This window comes from Ursus maritimus, unplaced genomic scaffold (assembly GCF_017311325.1).
Source record: "Ursus maritimus isolate PB19 unplaced genomic scaffold, ASM1731132v1 scaffold_12, whole genome shotgun sequence".
Lineage (NCBI taxonomy): Eukaryota > Metazoa > Chordata > Mammalia > Carnivora > Ursidae > Ursus > Ursus maritimus.
Window position 1 is genome coordinate 49,199,716 of NW_024423564.1, and position 7,411 is coordinate 49,207,126.

Sequence of the window (7,411 nt, forward strand, 5' to 3'; positions counted from 1 at the left end):
CTTAGCACCTGCCATATTAACTAGAACTAATTTATTTAGGTATCCGTCTGTCTCTTCCATTTGCTTACAAACTCCTCATGAGCAGAGCCCACAATTTATGGCACATAATAGGCATATGCTGAACTGAACAAAACTTAAATAGTTTTTCTGTGTTTATCTATTTTATTTCTAGTTTAATGTAACTACATTACAACTACATTAAATCTGATTCTGCCACATTGTGGTTGACATCATTAATAGCAAGTTTTTCTTTATTACTGCTTCCTTAGTTGCTTCATCAAAATTTGGAATATTCTGGCATAAAGGAAATTATGAATTGAACTAGAAGATAACTAGAAGAAAACTGAATTATGAATGGTTACACATCTGCTTCCTGACTACAAGGGGTATCTACAGGGTATCTTTCCATATGCACTGCAATTTATGGAGCTATGATATTCTCCAAATAAGTAAAATATTTAATATCAAAATATTTAATTAGTTATTATAAGAATTTTTAAATGTATAAATATGAAATATGTGTATATAAAATACATATGCAATATGTATATAAGAAATATATATGAAACATGCATATATATATATATATATACATATACACACACACACATGCACACACCATATGAAATAGGCAAAATAGAGGATAAAGTTCAATTTATATAGTACATTTATCCAAACATGAACTTGCTCATTCTCTTTGAATACCTGGTAAAATACTTTCTCCTTTTATAAGAAACTCAGAACCTCAAAGACCTTCAAGTAAATGAGGTATCTTCCAATAAAATGAAACCTCCTATCAACTGTAAACATCTTTCAGGCAGCCTGCCTAGAGGGTTGATATTAAAACTACAACTCCATCTTGAATCAGAAAATCAAAGAGTGTGCTATGTCATTGACTCATCACTCAAATTGTGACAGTTTCCAGATAGTGAAAACAATGTCTCAGTGAGGGGAATAAGGACCAGCCAGAAATATAGCAACTGGCAGGAAGGCAGAGGCAACCCCTCAGTGAGTCTCTTTCCCCACTGCTCCAGGAAGAAGCACAAAATCTGCACTACTGCAAAATCATATTTTACTAGGCTAGGAAAAACCCTTACCACAGGTGGTAATTTCATGCAGGCAGGAGCACTTTCTACTTCCACATTACTTTTCTTCTGTAGCACCATGTTAAGTTCAAGGGACAGCATGGTATTATGGAAAAGAAAAAGGCTAGTGAATCTCAGTCCCACTGTGTGCTATTAACTGTAAGAGTGCCGTTTCTTACAGTGGGTACAGTAATATGGAACTATACAAAGTTATTGGGAAGATTAATATGATAGTGGGATGGACCCAGGAGAATACCTAGAATTAAGGAGGCACACCATTGAGGCTAGCTCCCATTTTCCCTTCTGGGTCCTGCTTTTGCATTTCTTTTTAAAATCACTTATGACCTTCACTGTACTGGAATTATATGCTTTGTTAAACTAGGTAAAAAAGAAAATCATATGTTAGGCTACCTTTATTCTTAACCCTAGCTATCAAATAATTTAATAAGGCAGAGGAGGAAGGAACTTCAAATGTTAGCTATTAATTGCCATGGTCCTGCTACTTTCTTTCCCCTCCCAACAGCTGACATTTGAGTCTGGGCCACTGCAGAACCACCAAATGATTGTTCTAGATGTGCATTAAGGCTCCTGTCTTACAAATGAACGTCCTTAATTACCCAGTTGACTCAATGAGGCAGAGTACAAAATCCTTCCCTTCTGCGGGCAAAGCTACTTACAGACATGTCTTACTGGTGGCAGGACAGTATAAAGACAACACTTTGGAGGTCATCTCTTCTACCTTCCCCATTTTACACATAGATAAACTGAGGCTTAGAGAAAAGATGGGACTTGCCAAAGGTCATTAATAGCAGAATCCAGATCAGAACATAGGTTTCCTGGGTCGCCAGGGTGGCTCAGTCGGTTAAGTGTCTGCCTTTGGCTCGGGTCATGATCCCAGGGCCCTGGGATTGAGCCCCACATCAGGCTCCCTGCTCAGCGGGCGGTCTGCTTCTCCCTCTCCCTCTGCTCGCCACTGCCCCTGCTTGTGCCCTCTCTGTCAAAAAAAATAAAATCTTAAAAAAAAAGTAATCTCTCAGTAAATGGAAAATTAGAACATCGTCTTTAAAACAGAAACAAAAACAAAAACAACATAGGTTTCCTGATTTCTAATCTAACATTACCTCTAGCATGTGAGACTGCTCCTGATCGGTAACAACAGTAGCAGCATAATATTAAAAATAGTGCTAACGCTAACTCTACCATTAATACTAATGCTATAGTTTGTTGATCTCTTACTATATTCCCGGCACAACGCACATTAATACAATCTTTATGATACCCACTAGTAAAGCAATTATGATGTCTGATGCTTTAATTTTCAGAAGCTTGAATCATTATTTCTTTTCTTTTCTTTTTGCTGAGATTATATGATTTATTATAGAGCAGAGAACCACCTCCAAATAAGAGGTAAGAGGCTTAAAAAATATCAAACTGGAGTAAAAACAAAGACTGTATGCTTACTGAATCTACAGTAGCTTTGCTTCATGGATATATAACAGGATATGGTTATGTTCTATCAAAAAGTGACATATTGATGATTAAGGGCAACCTGGTAAATAGTTCAAAACTATTCTGCCAAAAAATCCTAATGCTAAAACCTGTGCTGTGCTCCTTATATTTTTACCCTAAAATGAAGCCGTTAGTCAACAAATACCACTCATAATCAGTTTAACTACTCATTCTTTTTTTTTAATTTAAATTCAATTAATTAGCATATAGTGTATTATTAGTTTCAGAGGTAGAGTTCAGTGTAAATCATTATTTCTGATACCCTCCTCCCTCTCTCAAAAGAGGATGAAACAAACAAACATAAAAACTATATACGCAATATGTAACCACCTCTAATGATCTATTCCACTATGAGGATGGGAAAGGGTAATCATATCCACCAAGTAGATAACTTGCCACCTAGCCATTGGAGCCAACCTTCTCCATGACTTTTCATGAGCTAAGTCATGAAAAAGAACAGTCTCCTGACTGAAGCATTATTTCCTTTTTCCTTCTGAGTCTATCATTTGGTGAAAAACTTCACAAGGCATAACATGGACAAATGCTGGCCTGTCAGGCCCTAATCATCAAATCAGCCTCTTCATGATGTTATGTTAGTGGTGTGATGGGCAAGGAAAGTAACATCACCTCAACCCTTTCTGCTTTTTCTTTTTTCTACCCAATAGTCGCAACACCCTTTACATGAGCCAAACTGGACGGGACAGACACTGTTTTCCTTTCTTACACACCTGCTAAGGCTCTCTTGAATTTTCTTTCATCTCACTGGTAAGCATTTGTATTCCTAAGTTCACCTATACGTAGAAACATTCTTTTCTTGCTTGAAATCACAAGACTTCTGAAGTTTTGGTCTTTTTTTTTTTTAATTTCTGTTAAAGGGTTTTCTCCTTTCCCTCTTTATGACCTCTTCATCATTTTTCTTTTTCTTTCTTTTTTTTTTTTTAAAGTAGGCTCCATGCCCATGCGGAGCCCAATGTAGGGCTTGAACTCTCGACCCTGAGATCAAGACCTGGAACCAAGATCAAAAGTCAGACACTCAACCAGCTGAACCACCCAGGTGCCCTACTTCATCATTTTTCTTAACAAAAGTTCCCTTACCCTTTTACCCCTTCTTTTATATTTTTCTGAAATGTTCTGCCAATTCTACTTGTCTTTATTTCCATTTCAGATATATCACATTGGACATAATAGGCTTTTGAAATGTGGTGTGTAAACAAATCACATTTAAAATGCATTAGGGAATCTTATATCATTCCAACCCTCAAATCATTTGTAGTGTGAACTATCTTGTAAACTGAATAAGCATTCCCACAAGAGAACTGCAAAAAAGAAATAAAGAAAGGAGAAACAAGACACGGATGGAGTCTTGAAGAAACAAGGTACATTCAAATCAACTAGTGTTGTTATGTTTCCTATTCTCTTTCTTGGATTAGCTCCAAAAGCCAACAATTTTCATAGCACTTGTTCAATTAAGTTTTAACAATCCAACCTTCTCTATTTTCACTCTCTGCATTGATCTAGAGCTATAAATAAAATAAGCCATTTACTTTCAGGAAGGATGACGTACTAGAAAGAGCACAGTGTCTAGGGCCTGAGGAACTGGGTGCCATCCTGGTTCTTCTACTTTTATCTGTGTCACCATCATAAGTAACTTCACATTTCAAAGCCTCTTTTCCTTGTTTGAAAAATGACAATGAAAATTAAATTATTGAGAAAATTAAACCTCTTTCACTAAAATTTTCTTCCCTCTTTCTTCCCTCTTTTCCTTGTTTGAAAAATGACAATGAAAATTAAATTATTGAGAAAATTAAACCTCTTTCACTAAAATTTTCTTCCCTGGTTTATTGGAAGTGTCTCTCCTTGGACATCCTCCGTCTTGAAGTCTCTATTTGTGGACAGTGGCAGGAGGTGGAAGATTTATCTTTGGACCTTGGGTATTGGGAAATCTTGGCAAGTTTTGCTTCATCTTGTAGCATCAATCACCTAGTCTTTTCATAAAGTGCTATGAGGCATCAAAAATATTAAAACACATTACAATTACTTTGTTTTCGGAATTTTCTAAGAATTTCGCAACTGAAGATATTTGGAGGCTAGTGACAGGGGGTGGGATGAGCTAAGACAAGTGATCATCATCCCACAATTTTCCTCAAGGTTTCTTATATAAATGAAGAATTCAATTGACGTCTCTACACAAACAACCCCATGTCTCAACATCTCTGCCAGATGTTTTACTCAATGTTTACCTCTTCCTCTGCATACCACTGTAAAAGAGATGTAAATTAAGATTCTAATCTTAATCATCTTTTATAGGCATTTACTTAGCAATTTAATACAATGCAAAGCATATAACTGAGTTGTTAATATTTGGTCATCTGCTATACAAAGTAACTACTGGTATCTCAATTCTATAGGTGGGCAAGTCTGTAAGTTGACCAAGATAATAAAGAAAAGCCAGAAGTAAATTCAAAATTAGATAAATTAGAACCACCTTCCATACTTGAGTTTCCTCATCTGTAAAATGAGAATAAAAATAGCACCTCCCTCACAGGATTATTGTGAGGGTTAAATAAGAAGCTCTTATTACAGTAATGGGTACAGAACAAGAGCTCAATAAATATTATTATGTGCTATTATTATTATAAGAAAAAGGATAATATCATTTCCTTTTCAGGGACAGTCTTGCTTTTTGACCCCTCTCTTTGCCTATTCTTCTGCTTATCACTGAAAGATTAATTTGATCAAGACTAGATCCCATACCTCCTTTATAATAGGTGAATTCATGCCACCTAAAATCCTTGACATACTAAGTGTTCTCATAATTAATGTCTTCCCAAACCGTTTTAACATCTTGAGGACAGGAACTGCATCTTTCATTTCTTTATAGTCACTATAGTGCCACACACTGTCTTGAACATAATAGCTATTCAATACATATTTGTATCTTTAAAAAAATCATTGTTACCATTAGCAAAGAGCACCACGATTCCAAGAGCAAAGGGCACTGGACAAGCCTTCTTTGGGATTTGGCTTTCTATTTATGTTGGTCTGCACAAATTTACATCTAGAAGTTGAGAGCAGTGCTGAGTGTTATTACAAAAATGACAGATAACCAGAAAACAAAGCAGGTGTAGTAATGTAAAAATAAGTCCACTCTTGAGAAATGATAATGCAACATCTACTGAGAGGATTCTTCTATAAAAATCTTACATACGCTTCAGATTTTTTTTTTTCAGCCTAGAACTCATTCTAACACAGGATTCAGAGCTCGCCAAAATTTGGGAATTGACCATCCTATGTAATCATCATGACATTCAAGAAACAAGACACATCAAAAAGGAATGTTGCAGACTCTTACAGAGCCTTTCATGCCTAACAAAGTGCTGGTAATGACTGAGGATTTTACAATACCATAGGGGAGAAGAGTGTCAGCTCTTCGCCGCTCTGGTCAAATAGGGCACTGTACCATTTCTAAAGTTCATGGGAAATGAAAATGTAGTGTTTGTCCAAGTGGAAGTGGATATAATGTTATGAGCCTAGAGGTGCAAAGGCAAGAAGCACAGAGTTTGGAGCCAGAAACCTGTAACTTACCATCTCTGTGAAAGTGTGAAAGTTTCCATAAAATGAGAATACTAATAACAACTTCACCAACTTTTAAAGAATCATATAAAGAATCAACAGTTTTAAAGAATCAACAGTATATATCCAAAGGCCAGGTACGTAGTAGGGGCTCAACAAAGACTTTTATCCACACAGGATATACATGTAAGGGATATAACAATTATCCAGAGTTAAGGAATAAAGACTAATTTTGTCCTATTCTCTAGACATACCTGGGAAAAGTCTTTTTAGTAAGATGCTTCAGGTGTCGATCTAATCATGCAGATACTTAGTTTCTTAGAATGCTTATATTTAGCGCCCCTTAACTAAGTGAGAAGGACCTTCCTAAAGACATTTCACAGATAAGAAAATTGAGTCTGGCCAGTGGCTAGCCAGTTGGCTTGCCCCAGAACATTCCACTAGTAACTAACTGGCCAGGTAGGGACTCCGCGTCTGTCTACAGAGGCCACAGGAAAGTGCTGCCCATTGTGGGGCAGTACACTCCCTCTGCCAGACTAAGACTCCCCAGTATTCTAGTCAGAGAAGGCCTATTTTCTAGCCCGAGTCACGCCTGCGGGCCTGGACCAAGACTGAACCCTGAGTGGTGCCCTCAGCCCTTTCCCAGACGCCAGCCCTCCTGCTCCACGCGCCCACCATTCTTCGTCCTGCCCCAGGGAGCGCCTGGGAGGCTCAGTCTGAGCGCCCTCTCCCCTCCAACCGGCCGAACTCCAACCTGGCACCCTCACGTGCACATCAGCACCCAGAGAGTGAGCACCTGGATGAGCAGAGCCCCCCGCCCCCCGGCCCTCCTCGCCGCCAAGCCTCCCGGGAGAAGCGAGGCACAGAAGCCCCAGGCATTCAGACACCCCGCTAGGTCCGCGTCCCGAGGTCCCCGGTGCCCCCACCCCAGCCGAGCCACTGGTCACTCACCGCGCGTCGCGGGTCTGCGGGCGGCGGCTCAGCCGGCGCTCCCGGCGCTCCGGGCGCACGTGTCGCGCTAGCCCCAGGCGCTGCGAGCTTCCCGCCGCCAGCGCGCGCCCTGCGCTATCCGGGTCCGCGGCGCGCGGCTGGTAGACCCCGAGAGTGGGCGCGGCGGCGCCGCCAGGGTTCGCGGATGTGGTGGCGAGCCGGCGATGCGGCCGCACCCTTCAGCGGCCGGACGCCCGGCCCCGCCGGCGCCTGCGGTTTCCACGCCGCGCTCCCAGCCGGCCGGGGCCGGGGCC

General features: G+C 40.0%; 1 protein-coding gene across 1 annotated transcript in view; it reads right to left on the minus strand.

The window, feature by feature from the left end:
* The window catches only part of IL12RB2 (interleukin 12 receptor subunit beta 2), an 80,217-nt gene extending 72,980 nt beyond the window's left edge, over positions 1–7,237 (minus strand). Inside the window, exon 1 of the mRNA XM_040627155.1 lies at positions 7,119–7,237. The gene's annotated coding sequence lies outside the window, so the exon portion shown is untranslated. The remainder of the gene's footprint in view (positions 1–7,118) is intronic.
* Positions 7,238–7,411: the final 174 nt, after the last annotated feature.